Source organism: Mauremys mutica, chromosome 9 (assembly GCF_020497125.1).
Source record: "Mauremys mutica isolate MM-2020 ecotype Southern chromosome 9, ASM2049712v1, whole genome shotgun sequence".
Classification (NCBI taxonomy): domain Eukaryota; kingdom Metazoa; phylum Chordata; order Testudines; family Geoemydidae; genus Mauremys; species Mauremys mutica.
Genome location: NC_059080.1, coordinates 103775166 through 103792988, shown reverse-complemented (window position 1 = coordinate 103792988; position 17823 = coordinate 103775166). Strand labels below are relative to the sequence as shown.

Below are 17823 nucleotides of genomic sequence, written 5' to 3'. Positions count from 1 at the left end.
ATGGTTTCTATGCCCGGATGTCGCAGACTCAATCTTCCGTTGGTGGGGATTTCCCCAGATGCATTTGTTCGCCACATGATGTGACAGGAAGTGCCAACAGTTTTGCTCCTTCCTGAATCACAGCCTAGGCTCCATCGCAGATGCGTTCCTCCTCCTATAGGGAGGTCGTCTCCTTTCTGCCTTTCCGCCCATTCCACTCATTCACAAAGTACTTTTCAAGATTCAGAGGGAACGAGCTTTGGTGATATTGATAGCTCCAACCTGGTCCCGCCAACACATTGCTCCTACAAATGTCTGTGGATGTTCCAGTTACTTTGCCACTGTTCCCGGACCTATTAACTCAGGATCATGGCCGTCTCCGGCACCCGAACCTACACCTCATGGCATGGAAGCTCCATGGCTGAACCCGATGGAGCTCTCCTGCTTGGACCAGGTTAGATGAGTCCTTCTTGGCAGTAGGAAACCCTCCACCAGAGCTGCTTAACCTTGCCAAGTGGAAGAGATTTTCAGTCTGGTCAGCGCAGCATCATTCGTCCCTGACGCTCATCTCTATGCCACTCATACTGGACTACCGTGTCCATCTCAAGTAGCAGGGTCTGTCCATGTCATCAGTAAGGGTTCACTTGGCCACCATCTCTGCATTCCATCCAGACGTAGCGGGCCAGTCAGTCTTCGCCAACCCTATGGTCAGCCGTTTCCTCAAAGGTCTCGACCGGTTATATCCACTCATCTGACAACCGGTCCCAGCCTGGGACCCCAGCCTAGTCCTTTTTAGGCTGACGGGGCTGCCTTTTGAATTGCTAGCGAGGTGCTCCCTGCTCTACCTCTCGTACAAGGTGGCATTTTTGGTGGCAATAACCTCAGCCAGGGGGGTGTCTGAACTCAAGGCCCTAACATCAGAGCCCCCTTACACCATGTTCTACAAGGGCAAGGTTCAGCTCAGGCCATATCCAGCTTTCCTCCCAAAGGTTGTCTCCCAGTTTCACACCAACCAGGACATCTTCCTCCCAGTATTCTGTCCTAAGCCGCACTCGAGCGGCAGGTAGCAGAGGCTTCACTCATTGGATGTCCGCAGAGCACTAGCCTTTTACATCAAGAGAACAAAGCCGTTCTGAAAGTCCATTCAATGATTAGTGGCTGTGGCAGACAGAATGAAGGGTCTTCCTGTCTCTTCTCAACAAATTTAGTCATGGATCACGTCCTGCGTCCAAGAGTGCTACAACCTGGCAGGGGTGCCTGCCCCCTCCAATCACTGCGCACTCCACCAGGTTGCAGGCCTCTTTAGCGGCGTTCCTGGCTCAGGTTCCGACCCAGGAAATAGGCAGGGCAGCGATGTGGTCCTCCATACACGCTTTCACTGCGCACTGTGCGATCACCCAGCAGGCCAGAGACGATGTGGTAAAGCAGTGCTCCAATCAGTGGACAGCTCTGACCCTGCCTCCTGAACTTGGGCTTGTGAGTCACCTGATTGGATTTGACATGAACAACCACTCAAAGAAGAAAAAATGGTTACTCACCTTCTCGTAACTGTTTTTCTTCGAGATGTGTTGTTCATGTCCTTTCCAATACCCTCCCTCCTACCCCTCTGTTGGAGTAGCTGGCAAGAAGGAACTGAAGCGGGGGTAGGGGTGGCAAGCCCCTAATTGGGCACAATGAAAGGCGTGACTGCAGGGGGTGCCCAGGCTGACCCTATGGATACTGCTAGGCAAAAATCTTCCGTCTGTCGTGCGCATGGTGCGCGCACACCTGATTGGAATGGACGTGAACAACACATCTTGAAAAACAACAGTTACGAGAAGGTGAGTAACAAAATTCATTGCTCAGGACGTGCAGCTAATCATATACTTTCTCTCTGCTGGATAACTAAAACTAAAATTAACTTTATTTATAAAACTTAAACAAGAAATGCAGGTAAATATACCTTATGGAATTTCATTAACTAACCATTCCAACCCACAGAGTCATTGAGACCCCACTCTTGTGAGACCTGAGACCCAAAAATCCCTTCCAGAGCCAACAGAAGCCATCACCTGTGCCAGTAGCAGATGAGAGAGGCAAAAGAGGGCACTAATGTTAGTCCTTGTCTGGAGATGAGTAGAGAGAATTGTGCAGTATCCAAAATCCTCTGTGTCCACAGCATAAACCAATCACATGAGAGAAATGAGACCACACACAGACAGTTGAACTATACTGCTTGTATTTCTTCTGCTCTTGGACCACTTGCACAAGTTTTAGAATCAGGAGACTATATCTTCCACCCTTCCCTCCTGGCCAAGGCTGCTTCTTAATTCATTTTAGTTAGTGCACACTCAGTTGAGCTGTGTCCACATGATGCAGAAGTTGAAAGTGTATTAACTGGCCAGTTAATACATGTTCTATAATCCACTTTAAAGTGGATTAAGATGGTTGTGTTTTGAGTTAGTGTGGACTAATATAGTTGCAGGGATGCATGTGGCCGGAACACAATACACAGATATAAAACAGACTGCACAATAAATGGCTGTAATTATTCACGTTATTAAAGCTTACACAGTATTCTAGAGCAATAATCCACCAATGAGGATATTACCAAGATCTAATTGACGGCTTTGGGAAATTAAACTTCATAAGGCAAAGCCAAGGGCTCTTAAATTATCAATAAGGCCAGATAGCTGCTAGTGACAGCTGCTTTGAAGCCTTTCATTGATATAAAAAAGCTAAATCATATGAATTCATAAGTGCTGTTCGCTTACTGCTGAATTCTACTAAGTAATGATTCTAATTATATATTTTTTTATTTTATCAGCACTCCAGGTGCCATATTTAAAGAATGAGATTTAAGCATAACTTCATATGTCTAATGTGACATTTGTTTGCAGGGAGGGGAGAGATAGCTTGGTAGTTTGAGCATTGGCCTGCTAAACCCAGGATTGTGAGTTCAATCCTTGAGGGGGCCATTTGGGGAACTGGGGTAAAAATCTGGGGGTTGGACTAGATGACCTCCTGAGGTCCCTTCCAATCCTAATATTCTATGATTCTAATGGATGATGAGTCTGACATGTACCAGCTCAGGTATAAATTAAGTTGAGAGTGTTCCTTTGGAGCTGACAGATTCCCTACAGTCTTTTGGCACATAGTTTGGGATAGCAGATTGAACCTTTAGTATGGTCTAGAAATGCCTTTTGTGGGACTTCAGTAAGACTATTGGCTGCAGCCTAGCACACAGAAATAATTTGAGACATTTGGATTAGTTGTGCCCATTAGGCTTCCTTATAACTGACCGGTAATTAGTGGCCTGTACGTCATTGCTGGCAGCATTAGATGTGCTGGACCCTACAGCGTGATCCATGGCAACATCTGCAGTCTTCAGAGATACAGAAGGAGGTCCAGACAACAATTGAGGATCTCCCTTTTGAAGGTTGTGACCTGTTTAATGCAGAAAACAATGAAACTCTGTACTCTCTGAAGGATTTGATGGCCACTCTGTCATCCTTGGGAGTCTGTATGCCAGCTCTTAAGAGAAAACTGGCTGGGTCACAGAGTTACTTGAGACAGTTGCTATCTACCTATTATTTCAACCCAAAAAGATCCCTGGAACCACGAGGAAGAAAACAGATGTTTCAACAAAGGAGGTCCTCTGGCTGTTTGGCTGCAGCTATACAGCTGCCCATCTCATTACTGCAAAATTGATATCGAGAGCGGTACAGAGAATTTGGGGAATTTTTACCTTCTCTCTCTCTCTCCCTTCCTCCCCCCCTATTGTTGGCAACCAGATCATTCTCATATTCGTTCCTAATAGAACTGTCAACTCAGCCCCTGAAATTACCTGTCTCACCCACTGGGATCTCTCAGATGAAGGTTAGATCCTACATCCAGACCCAGCTTTGTTGTATCTGACAGAGTGGATGCTGGCTGGTTAACTATAATGAGAAGAAGCTGCTCTGCTGAAGTCCAGTATTTATTGTTGCAGAACTGGAAAGACTCAAGTAGGCTGACCTATGCAGCCAAATGGAAGAGGTTTTCTATTTAGACAGCTCAGTGCCACGTACTTCTCATAGGGTATGTCTGTACTGCATTACAAGCCCAGAGTTTGACCTCCCTTCCATCTGCACACACATGGCACTAATCCAGGGTTCAGATCTGGGGTCCTAGAACGCCACAGAAGTGGAGGGTCTGAGCCCGAGTCAAGCTGTGACGCAGGGTTCAAGCCCTATTGCTCTGCAGTGTAGACGCAGCCCCTCTGGAGTTGTGCTCTGGGAGTCACCAAAAGTATCCCACAATCCCATGGACGAACTTTCTGTGTCCTTTGGACAGTCAAGTTTTCCCATGCTGCACCAGAAACAAAGGGCCAGAATGGCCACATTTTGGGAGGCGCTAGGAAGTCTGGTATATGGGTAGTGGGACTTGGGCTCGCATCATACAGTGTAGAAGCTGGAGTCCCAGTTTGAGACCCAGGATTCAACAATTCTTAACCTGGGGTTACAAATGAAAGTAGACTTCCAAGCCCTACATTAACAAACTGTGGGTTTGCTAGTTTGAGATTTACTAACACTGGTTTACACTGCAGAGTAGCTGTACCCCTAGAGACCCTGATTCCTGGTATTCTGGACTGTCTGCCGTCCCTACAGAATGCAGAGTTATCCATCGACTCCATGTGGGTACACTTGGTAGCATCAGCACATCATTCCACTGCTCGGGATTACAATGTATTTCACATCCTACTGTTGCTAGATTCCATAAGGGAATCCGTCATGAGTTTTCCCCACTATGAGAGCCCCCCTTCCTGAAAGTTTAATGTAGTTTTATCTGGGTTAATAGGTTCTCCTCTTGAGCCTGTAGCAACATTATCACTACTACATCTATCTATTAATATGGCTTTTTTTTTTTTAAAGCTATACCAACCAACTCAAAGTGTAGGAGAAATACAGGCATTTACGGCTGATCCACCTTATATTTACATGTTAAGGATAAGGTAACCCTTAGGCCTCATCCTAGGTTTTTACTTAAGATAGTTTTTCACTTTGATTTGAATCAGATGATTCATCTGCTTGTTTTCTTTGCCAAGCCCCACTGCAACTAAGGAAAGCTAAACTACATACCTTTGATGTAGTTAGGACTCTTGACAGAACAAAGCCATTCAGGAGTTTACCCAGACTGTAGCATTTGCGGGCAGAGGGAAAGACTGACTAAATGGGTTCTTAGTTACCTTAAATCATGCTATGAGTTAGCTAGACTAGATCCATCAGACAGGTTAAAGCCTACTCCACCATGGCTCAGGCAGCTTCTGCGGCTCCCCTAAGAAACATATCAGTTTCAGAAATCAAAAGGCATTATTTCCTCCTCAAGATCTGATGCCTTCTTTGGCAGAACTGTCCTATAATCAATATGTAAATACACTCCAGGTATGCACCTGCTGTCCATGAGGTTGCTGTTTGTAAGTCATCAGAAGTGGAGTATGTGTGGCCAGTTACTCAGAGAAGAAAACTGTTACTTACCCTACAGTGTAACTAGTTTGAAATGTGTTGCTTGAATGTATTCCAAAACCCGCCACTCTTCCCCACTACGGCAGTCCAGTAACACCTGGATTCTGTATTGGCAAAGGAACCGAGGGACAGTTGGGCTCATTACGACCTTGAGTGATGGTGCACAAGGTGATCCAAGCTTGCAGGCATGACCTCAGTAGAGACTGCTGGCCACAATAATTTGATTTGGTGTACATGTGCACAGAGAGTGGACAACATGATCTCAAAGAACCACAGTTTATGCAGGGTAAATAATTTAGGTTTGGTATTAATAATAAATCTGTAGAGCTCATGCCATAGTGGTGATGTGGGACCTGTGGATGTGCAACTGAAGGGATGGTCAGTTCCTAGTGACTAATCAAAAACTAGGGAAAATACCCTATTTTAGAACAATTTGCCTTGCAAGTCTCATAGTTTGTTTCTTTTCCTTTATTCTTTGTTAAGGACATCTGACATCTGCCTCTGTGGTTTTTCTTTTTTAATGGAATATTTCAGTTTCCATGATGTCGTTGGTGGTATTTAACAGGTTTGGGTTTTGTTTTTTTTTTAAACCATGGACATGCTTACTTCCTTTCATCAAAATATATGGTACAATAACTAGAAAGTTTCAGAAAATACATGCAGCTTTTCTTATATTGACTTGCAAGGACCAAATGTTATCAGGAAGATATCAGAAATTCCTGACCTGTAATCTGAGTTTATTACAAAGCATTGTCAGAAGCTGTTATAGTGCAGTCACTGTAGCACTTACAATTCTATTCTATATAGAATATTATATTCTTTTCCCAGAGAGTCATAAATGCAAGTGATGGAAAAGACCTATTATGTCATCCAACCTAGCTCCCAAAGGGATAATTCATTATTTATTTGTATTCTAATAGCACCTGAAGTCCCCAGCCAGGATTCTCCTTCATGGGTCACATATTTTTACCTTTCATTCAGATCGTTCAGTGGTCTTGATGAAGGGAGTGTAGAAGCTATTTGTGTATTTCTCTCATGTGAAGGATGGTGTAGGTCAGTGTGCATCTTATTTTTAAAAATAGCCTCCAACTTGACTTTGCTCAGGTTTTCAAGTGCTCAGCGCCTCTGAAAATCAGACCCCAGGTAACTCAAGTTGAGAATCACAAATAGAGGTGTCTGGGTACAGAGGTTGCATTTGAAAATTTAACTATGGATTGGTATCGCTGGGTGAATAAGTTATTAATTTGGATAGCAGAGAAAGAACCTTACAGTCCTCTGTGTTTCAGTATCTGTTTTCAAGAAGAAAATTTTTTGTTCTAGCAGCTGAAAAGGAATAAAATTACATCTTTAACAGAGCCCATGTGAAGAAGAATGTCTTTCCTCCTGCACACAAGTTTTCTAAAGTTAGTCAGCCTTAGAACTACAAAATACTTTTATCAGAGCAGTTAATGTTTATAAGGACAGTTTCACTACATACACAGTTGAGTATGAGGAAGAATTTAAAAATAAGTGGAGTTGTGATTAATAGCTCTTGTTCTGAAAGAAATAAGTATTCCAGAGCTGAAACTGAAGGGCCCCTTACCAGCTGTCAGAATTCACTAGTTTGGTGATAGAACCTGCAACAAACCCAGACTGTTAATAATACAAGATCTGAAGTTTTAATATTTCAGTTTTGCAAAAGGTGATTATTTGCATAGCATCAACAGCATGAGGTATTCCACAGATATAGTCACTTATATAAACAATGACGGAAGTCAGATTTAGAAATAACAGTTTAAGTGGGGGATGACATGTGAGTATTTCAGCAGGTTTCTGTCAGGATTTAATTCCAGATGCTGTAAAATCTAAGGCCTGGTCTGCACGAGAAAATTAGGTCAGTTTAACTACGTTGGTCAGGGATGTGAAAAATCCACACCCCTGAGCAGCGTTGTTAAGCTGACATAAGTCCCTGTGTTGACAGTTCTAGGTCAATGGAAGAATTCTTCTGTTGACCTAGCTACCGCCCCTCCAGGAGATGGATTACTTACGCTGATGGGAGAATCCCTCCTGTCCACATCAGTAGTGTCTGAACTGAAGTGCTACAATGGCAGAGCTGTGCTAGTGTAGTGTTGTAACTGTCGGCAAGCTCTAATTGTGTGAGATGGTGGATACGTTAGGATTATGAGCTAGGTGAAACCCTGTTATGGGTTGAGTTAAAGTCACATTGAGATTGGGTGTGAATGCCCCTTTCAGTTAACATAGTGATTAGGATAGATAAATCACAGCCCCCTCCTAAGACAAAGCCTTTGGGGGGGTCTGTCTGTCTGTCTGTCTGCGTAAGCAGCAGCCTGTGAGCACATGTGATCCTGGAAAAAGCTAGAGAGTAAACCTTGGGGCTGTAAACTTAGAAATTGCCCCTTTGTTCTTGTTTCCTCCTGTGTTTTGAGAAGCTCTGTACATTCCTTGCAAATAAACAAGATTGCATAAAAGAAAATACCAGACTCCATCAATTTCTACTGCCAACTATAACATCCCAGGGCCTCAGACTTTGACTAACTAGTAGGGTGAAAAAGGGGTAATCCAGATTTGTATGACTACTCTGAAAGACTCAGAAGCAGCTAGATTGACCATGGCTTGAACCTTGGTAGGAATGTGATGGCATTGAGGGTAAATTTCAGGACGGTGAGTCAGATCTGTGTTCTCTTCCTGTCTGTCAGAAACTTGCAGTCTGAACATGTATAAGTGACCGTTTCCTCCGTTTCTCCATCTGCAAAATGAGGCTATTTTCCCACCTCATGGGGCTGTTGTGAGGCTAAATTATATGGTCATAACCATATACATTCCTGTAAATAAGTAAGTTGTCATCACCAGCAATCTCTCAACTGATGTATGGACTGGTGTTTCAGTGGCTTTTTATATACAATAGAACCTCGGAGTTATGAACACCGCGGGAATGGAGGTTGTTCATAACTCTGAAGTGTTTGTAACGCTGAACAAAACATTATAAACCTTGGCTTAATACAGCTGTGAAACTTTACTATGCAGAAAAAAAATGCTGCTTTTAACCATCGTAATTTAAATGAAACAAACACAGAAACAATTTCCTTACCTTGTCAATTTTTTTTAAACTTTCCCTTTATTTTTTTAGTAGTTTACATTTAACATAGTACTGTATTTTCTGTTCTTTTTTTTTTTTGGTGGGGTCTCTGCTGCTGCCCTTCAGCTAACAAGCACATAAATTGTGTATAACTTAAACTATACAAACCTCTTAGTTTTAAAATTTAACATTATTCAATACAATGACTGTTTATATATGTTAAAAATGAGCTATCATCACTAATTCCCTTAATGCATGTTATTTGTATTGAGGGCCGAGTGTGCTAGGCATATATTGAAAACACAGCCCCTACTCTTCTTCAAAGAGTTTACAGTCTAATTAAGGTGAACATGTCCCACACTTCAGGGTATTGAGCTTTCTGTTATATACTTACATTTACATTACCTTGGTTTGAGTGGGTAAAGCATTCTCTTAATGGTAAATGTAAGAGGTTTTACTAAAGTTAAAAACTTGTTTTCAGGATTCTAGAACAGAAAAATAGTGCATGTTTAAAATCAACTAACATGTAGCAGGGGTGGCCAACCTGAGCCTGAGAAGGAGCCAGAATTTACCAATGTACATTGCTGAAGAGCCACAGTAATATGTCAGCAGCCCCCCATCTGCTCCCCTCATCTCCCACTCCCAGCGCCTCCCACCCACTGACAGCCCCACAGACCAGCGCCTCCCGATCAGTTGTTCCTTGGTGTGCAGGAGGCTCTGGAGGGGAGGTGGAGGAGCAAGGGCACGGCAGGCTCAGGGGAGGGGGCGGGAAGGGGTGGAGTAGGGGCAGGGTCTGTGGCAGAGCCAGGGGTTGAGCAGTGAGTCCCCTGGCACATTGGAAAGTTGGGGCCTGTAGCTCCAGCCCCGGAGTCGGTGCCTACACACGGAGCCACATATTAACTTCTGAGGAACCGCATGTGGCTCTGAAGCCACAGGTTGGCCACCCCTGCCATATAGTAAAACATATTACACATACTGTAGTCTGTGCAAAAAATGTTTTTTTACTCATCTTTCAGATTTGAATGCTGTGGTGTGGCTGTGTGTGTATTATAGTACCACGACGTCAGCATTTAGAAAATATACATTATATTTACTAGTACTGAAATAACATTCTACTCAACATATAGGAAGCCATGTTCTTTGGAGTTTATGATCTAAATGTCAACAGTAAAACTACAGTTATCAGTTATTGTCCCTGTTGTTTATATTGTACTCTTCAATTTATTTGCCAATTTAAAAACTTTGTGATTCATGATGGATCCTCTGATTGGTGTAAATTAGTGAGGCTTTACTGTATTTTAACAAAACTAATGCACCTCCCTAAGAAATCTGAGCTGTAGATATCTTTGTTTCTAAGAGTTAGTGACTTCACAAGTACCATAGAAAAGAGAACGCAAATGTGTGAGGGAGGATTAAAATCTCACCTGGTACCATAAATCTATACAAACTATTTAAAACATCTGTCAGTTCCCAGGTGCATATTCCTTTGAAAGGTCATCTTTTCCTACCTCCAGTTTATAGATGGCTAAGGAATGTTTGGGATTGCTGCACCCTCTCCATTAACTTTATTCTTTAATTTTTGAGTCCTTTTGTTGGATTTTATTTTGTTGAAAGTAATGTGAACCCATTGGCTTCACTGGAGTTCCTTCAGATTTATACCAAAGTCACTGAGCTCAGGATCTGTCCAATACGTTCTTTAAGTTCAAACGAAAAACTTAAAGTTCTCAAAATGACAGACTGTGAACGACAGCTTGTACACCGAGAGTGACTTGCTATTATAAACACAATGACAAACTAGACAGATATCTCTCTGAAAGAATCACTGCTATAATTTTGTTTACTTTTCAGGATCGAAAATAAATATCCCCAAATATCTAATTCCATCATTTGTGTAGGTCCTTCAGTTCCCCAAATCTCTTTTACGCTGTCTCCACTCGTCGTCATTGTGTTACTTAATTTATTATCTAAATTACCCCGGACTTTGAATACACTCCTTGTATAAGTCTAACAAGTCAGTTCATTTATTTTTATCAATACCGTTCCAGCTGATTACAATTATTAGTTTATCTGTTCACTTGTGGGATCAGATGAGTAGGTCTAAAAATGTAGTATTGTAGCATCATTACTGTTTTTAGATTGTAGTTGGATTTGTATAACAAAAACAAAACTCTGCATTCCAAACAATAAATTTGTTGATACATGTCAGTTTACAAAATAGGTGTTACAATGGACCAGTTCTTTCAGACCATTGCATTTGGTACTTGTGATGGTTCTTTACTTTGGCAGAGAAATCAGGGTGTCTATGGTTCACTTATCTCAAGATCTCATGGAGGTGCTAATTTTGTCTAAAATCTTATTGGAATACCACCCTAATTAATTTTGTAAACCGTGCCGATGTACTTTAGAAACTTACAAACCAGTTTTGTTTTTAGCAGTGTCTTTGGTTTACCTTATAGGGTATGTGTGTACAGCAGTTAAACACCGGCGGCTGTCCTGGGTCAGCTGACTGGCTTGTGCAGCTCAGGCTGTGGGACTGTTAAATTGCTGTGTTGACATTTGGGCTTGTGCTGGAGCCCAGGCTCTCGGACCCTCCCCCCTCACAGGGATCTAGAGCTCCGGCTCCAGCCGGAGCCCAAATGTCTACACAGCAATTTTTAGCCCTGTGAGCCTGAATCAGCTGACTCCAGCCTGCTTGGCCAGGAGTCTTTTACTCCAGTACAGATGTACTCTAAGGGTATGGCTACACTTACGGTTTGCAGCGCTGGTAGTTTGCAGCGCTGGTCATCCAGCTGTGCAGGGCCAGCGCTGGTGTGTGGCCACACTCACAGCTACCAGCGCTGGTGTGTGGCCACATTTGCAGTATTTGCAGCGCTGTTGGGAGTGATGCATTATGGGCAGCTATCCCAGCGTTCAAGTGGCCACAACGTGCTTTTCAAAAGAGGGGGGTGGAGTGGGGTCTAGTGTGACAGGGAGCGGGGGGAAAGAGAGAGGGGATTTTTGGAGCCAACACTGTGTGTTTAGCTTCCTGCATTGAAAAATCAGAACATGTTTCTGACCCCTTAGTCTTAACTCTTAATTGCAAACAGCCTGCCTCCAACACGGACTCCCCACTGTTTCACTTACTCCCTGTGGTGTACTGTGACAGGGAGCGGGGAAGAGAGAGATTGGAAAAATCACAAAATGTTTGCGAACCCTGCATCCAACGCTGTTTCCCCTGCCTCTCATTTGATCGTTCACAGCCAGGTACAGATAGCTCCTGTTTGCTGTGATCAGTGTTTGTTTTTTTAGATAAGCAGTTCAACGGAGCTCCTCCATTCTGTTTCATTCACTCTCCCTGCCTGCCTCTCATTTGATTGTTTACAGCCAGGTACAGATGATCACAGCAAACAGGAGCTCTGTTTGTTCGGAGCTCCGATCGGATTCACAACAAAACAAAGAGAGGCTGCATAACAAAACAAAGAGAGTAATTTATAAAAGCATTCTGGGATACACCTTATACCCTGGAGGCCAATCACAGCGCTGGTGTGTGGCCACACTTGATGACCAGCGCTGCAACACCAGCGCTGGAATCCTTATTCCCCATGCCGAGTGAGGTGTACGGCCAGCGCTGCAGCCAGGGAGTTGCAGCACTGGAAGTGCCCTGCAGGTGTGGCCACTTACTAATTGCAGCGCTGGTGGAGGCTTTCCAGCGCTGCAAATCGCCAGTGTAGCCATACCCTAAGGTTGTTTGCCTGCTCATCACAACAAACAAGATTGGTTCCATAGTACAGATTAAGAGATCACTGGCAGGTGTTTGTATTCTAATGATTGCTGCCAGTGACCCAATGTTCTTATGTGATTGCTTTCTTAGTATTTGATTTAAATTTTTTTATTAACATTAATGTTTAAAATTAAATATACACAAGTTAAGAGGGAAGGCACTGTACATCTGGGGTCAGGTTTGAGTTATGAGGGATTACAGGTATCGGTTGCAAGGATGAAGAGATACATATCACATAACCGGCATAGACCCAGATTGGGGTGCAAGAGTTTTTAAAGTGTCAGTGGATAAGTGGGCTTGGGTTCGCCATCCATGGAATGTATAAGGAGTCCAAGTCAGTATCGGTGGAGCGGATAGGTACATGGGTGGGGTGCGTCCCTTGGTTTGTCAGGGAAGGAAGTGGGTTATTTCCCTGGTCGGCGGTCTCAATTACTCAATGTGGTATTGACGGTGTCCTGTGATGTGTTCCGTATAAGTGTCTCTGGACCACCTGATGGTGTTGGACACCATGAGCTGTCTCATAAGCTGGGCGTAGCGTCAACTGACTCCACACGCTCTCAGAACCAGCTCTTTGTGGGGGTCCCACGAGCCCAGGGCTCCCACGATCAGGGCGTGTCTCTGGATCTCATAGCCCTGGGGTCTCAGAGTCTCAGCCAGCGGGGTGTACTTCAACACCTTCCGTGTTCGGGCCTCATGGAAGGCTGGTGATCTGTTTTCAAATGGCACCGTGACGTCTGCCATGAGGACTTTCTTCTTTTCTGCGTCTGTCACTATGCTGTTGGGCCGCAGTCTGCTGTCTGTCCCGGGGATGGCCGAGTCGAGGGTGATCTTCCGCAGTGACGGCGGGATGACTTTCACCAGCCGGTTCTGGATGGTATTGTGGCGGTGCCGCTAGGCTCCAGAGTGCTGTTTGCATCCACACAGGATGTGGGGCAGGGTCTTGTTTGTGTAGCCGCACTTCCTGCAGTGCTTGTCCCAGTTGCCATGGTGGATGGCTCCGTTGAGGGGAACACAGTTGAGTCGGGCCCTGTGGATGAACCACCAGTCAGCGAAGCTGGTGAAGCTGCCCCCAGGGAGAAAGTGGTTGCTGGTGTCCCACTTGCCGAACACCTTGCCCTGGTCCGGTAACTAGCTGCCACCTGGGATATTTTCAGTGTACGGTGTGTGTGCCCACTAGAGGGCATAGATGGCTTTCTTTCTCTTCACTTCTTAAAAACAAAAAAAATGTACATTCTTGGAAATGATTTGTAAGATTGACTCATAAAGATTGACTCAAAGACTTGAGTTAGACCTTGTGATTACTGTGTGCATAGATTACCAAATAATAGTATACCGAGAGTCAGTAGTACACGTAGAGATAAAAATCTCCCTGAAGGGTTATCATCTTAAACTTCTTGTTGCCTCAACAGTGGATACAGTTGTGAGCACTATTTATTCAAGGCAATTGGTGACATTCATTACAAGTGGTCCTTGTCTCATAGCATAGTTGTTGGAATTTTCAGAATGTATTTTGTAAATAGATATTTGTCTTTGTTTCAGAAAAAGAGGTAAGGACAGCCAACTTCTCATTTTTTCTGGAAAGGCTCTCCTGGTTGATATTAAGAGGGATGTAAATCTTCATTCTTAATACTGATGACATAGACCATATAACAGTGTTTGTTTACTTGGCATTTACTTTGGAAATGTCACCTGCCCTAGCCTGTGGAAAGTTATAGGGGTAGGGGATATGTGTGTGTGATTTTGTAGTATTCCCTTCTCTCTGGAAACTAGGAATTCTTTTTAGATTATTTTTTAATAATGCCCTTGTGTAGCTGTGACACTATTGTTGATCTGCAACTAGTTGGTCCAAAAATTTTGTTTTATCAAGATAATTTTAAATTAAACATTCCCTTGGAAGTACAACACTTAGTATATTATATAGTGATGTTTTCTTTAAAATCCTTTTACAGTAGGTTATCTGCAATTTTCCTTTTTTTATAGGGTAACTTTAAAAATTTTAAAGCTAGAAAATTAACAGCCTTTCTAAATATTGGGGAGCCCTCTTTCAAAAAGACAGTTGCTCTCTTGTATGCAGTGTTGTTGTAACCATGTTGGCCCCAGAATATTAGAGACAAGGTGGCTGAGGGAATATCTTTTATTGGACTAACTTCTGTTGGTGAGAGAGACTAGCTTTTGAGCTTACACAGAGCTCTTCTGGCCGGAAGAACTGTGTGAACTCCAAAGCTTGTCTCTCACCAACAGAAGTTGGTCCAATAAAAGATATTGCCTCACTCACCTTGTCTAATTGCTGTCTTTCACATAAGAGCACCAATATTTAAATAAGAGAAATAGCTTTTAATGTGAGTTTATGTATACATTCCAATGGAAGCATGTAGATACAAATAGGTGCTAAAATACTGTCACCTTGAATGGTCCCTTAGAATACGTGCTAATTACTTATGCTAAGTTGTCTGTTCCATCTTGTATTTAGCTGTGACAGTCTCCGTACCTTTCCTGGACCTGAGGAAGAGCTCTATGTAGCTCGAAAGTTTGTCTCACCAACAGACCGTAGTCCAATAAAAGGTATTACCTCACCCACCTTGTCTTGCTAAAATACTAGGTAATTTTAGCTTGACTTGCAAATGAGGTGGTATGGCTATAGGGAATTAAAGCATAGGCTGATGTTCAACTGGTACTGTGAGCTTGTTTTGACTTCTAGGAAGGAGGCTTTTCACCACTAGATCATTGGTGTGAATCCGGACTAGGTCCGTGGCAAGCAGAAATTAACTCCTCATCTGCAATTCATTTCCTAGTAGATTATTTTGTACAATAATTAAAAGCATCACTGTTACATATGGTATGTTATTGACTCTGAGATGAATGGGCATGAGAACTTCTCAGTATCTCATAGGTTCAAAAATTCTTAGAGTTTAGGGCTAGAAGATCATTTAGTCTGACATTCTGTGCTGGGAGTCCTCGGATTTACAACACAATTTGTTCCTCAGAATTGCGTTGTAAATTGAAATGTTGCAAGTCAATTGAAAAGCGTCGTAAATGGCGTCCGACATAAGTCGGGCGTCGTAAGTTCGAGGACTCACTGTATATCACAGGCCATTACATTTCACCCCGTTACCCGTGTATTGAGCACAGTAACTTGTGTTTGGCTAATTCAGATCTTCCAGAAAGGCAGAGATGGAGAAATCTACCACTCAGTGGCTAATCAACCTTGCAGTTAAAAACTTCTTATGCCTTATTTCTGGTTTGAATTTGTCTGGCTTCAGCTTCCAGCCATTGGTTTTTGTTATGCTTTTCTCTGCTAGATTAAAGAACTCTTCAGTACCATTGTATTTTCTCCCCATGAAGGTACTTAGACACTGTAAATCATGCCACCTCTTTGTCTTCTTTTTGATAAACTAATCCGATTGAGTTCTTTAAGTCTCTCACTGTAAGACATTTTCTCCAGCCCTTGCATCATTTTTGTCGCTCTTCTTATCCCCCTCTCTAATTTTTTAGCACTCTCTTTAAAATGTGGACACTAGAACCGTACACAGCATTCTAGTATCGGTCTCACCAATGCATACACAGGCGAAATCATCTCCCTATTCCTACTTACTACTGCCCTGTTTATACATCCAACAATCACACTAGCCTTTTTTGCCACCTCATACTGGGAGCTCAGGTACTGTTTGTTCACTGTGACCCCTCTTTCAAGGTTTTTCAGGTTGGCTTGACATGACCTGTTTTCCATAAAACCATGTTGACTGGCATTAATTATATTCCTATCCTTTAATTCTTTATTAATTTAATCCTATATAATCTTTTATAATTTACCTTGGCTTGATGTCAAGCTAACTGGCCTGTAGTTCCTGGGTCATCCTATTTGCCCTTTTAGAATATTGTGACAACATTAGCCCCTTCCAGTCTTCTAGAATTTTGCTGATATTCCAAGATTTATTAGAAATGTTCATAAGTGATCCAGACCTCTCCTGTGCCAGCTCCTTTAGGATGCATGGGTGCAGGTTATCCAGGGCTGCTGATTTAAAAATCTTTATCCCTAGTAGATATAGTCTAACTTCCTCGGCTACTAATGGACTGGAAAATACTTCATTGTTCTGCTTCTTTCTAAATACAGAACAAATATTTATTGAACACTTCTGCCTTTTTTTTCCTGCATTATTAACAATTTTACCGTCTCCATTTAATAATGGGCCTATACCATTGCTAAAATTTCTTAATATATTCTCTTATTGCCTTTCAGTAATGCTGATGTTGGATAACTCAAAGCTGAAGCTACAGATTTAATACTTGCTTTGTTTTGTAAAAATTATAACATTAAAACAAGTCAGATTGGTAAATTCTGTAGTTTTAAACCTGTGAACATACGAAGTTGGCAAGTTCACATGGAGAGGCTAGAACTTGACATCCCTCTGCTGATTTAGTCAATTAACAAAGGTAACCATTAACTTTTTTAACTGTGCAGTTGTGATTCAAGAAACTTTTATAAGCTGCAGTGGCAAAGCAAGCAGTGCTCATGGGCTCCACAGATTAAAAAAATGGAGAGGGAGGAGGATTTCTTTGTGTGCGCGTGTGCGTCTGCGTGGTTGGTTTTAAACAGCCTCAGGAAAGTTTAAGGAAAAACACTTTAATTCCAAAGGTTAACGTTTGATCCCATGACATTTACTCTGCCACACTTCACATCTGATGGTGGAGAATAATGCAATTAATAGGGAAGAGAGGAATAGAAAGGACTACATATGTCTGTGCTGTGTCGGTCCCAGGATATTAGAGAGAGTTGGTGAGAGAGAGTTTTTGTCAAGCAGAAGTTGGTCAAGTAATAGATATTACCTCTATATTTGTCTAAGCATTTGGGAACTATCTAACTTTAGGAATTGTTTAGCTTTGAGTGTTGGATTTCTCAACCACAGGTCTGCATTAATATGTGACTATCTGCAGTTTAAAATAATAAAAATATAAGAGTTCAAGAAATGCAGGTGATAATTAGATACTTCACCAGTTGATAAAACAATTTTTGTTTTTCCCAAACTACTTTTGTAACAAATATTAGCAAGTTATTATTAGGTACAGTTATAGTTAACAAGTTTTTGAAACTGAAGATATGCAGACAGATACACTAGAAATGGGTTTTTCAGTACAGCATTAATTATAGAACTTTGTTTAGTTATAATGATGTGTATGATTTTGAATGTAACATAGGACATAAAGTTATCTTGAGTGTAGCATGTATTTTACTATAAACATTGAAATCTCTATTGCAGCCTACAGACAAGTATAATTATACAAAGAATACGCTTTACAAATATAAACACAGTTTTGGTTTAGTATATGTTGGATACAATGGTCTTCCTTAAGCCTAAGCACAGAAACAAAAGCCTGCATTATTATAACAGAAAGCCCAAGATGGGAAGTGATAAAATGGGTATTGAGTAGAGGGCTTTGTTAAAACTTAGCTGGTGTACTTGTAAAATTTCCATGTATTCATTAAATTCTTATGTCATTCTTATTGTTAGAGGTTGGTTAGTTGACTA

General features: G+C 42.2%; 1 protein-coding gene and 1 long non-coding RNA gene across 2 annotated transcripts in view; one reads left to right on the top strand and one right to left on the bottom strand.

Annotated features, from left to right (window-relative positions):
• Positions 1–17823, top strand: part of ATP13A3 (ATPase 13A3) — a 110571-nt gene that overhangs the window by 12782 nt on the left and 79966 nt on the right. The gene's annotated exons all lie outside the window — the stretch shown is intronic.
• LOC123377585 lies at positions 3267–16154 on the bottom strand. Its single transcript, XR_006582247.1, has 3 exons — positions 16109–16154; positions 5186–5274; positions 3267–3405 (listed from the first exon to the last, which is right to left on the bottom strand). It is a non-coding gene; the product is annotated as an uncharacterized LOC123377585 (long non-coding RNA).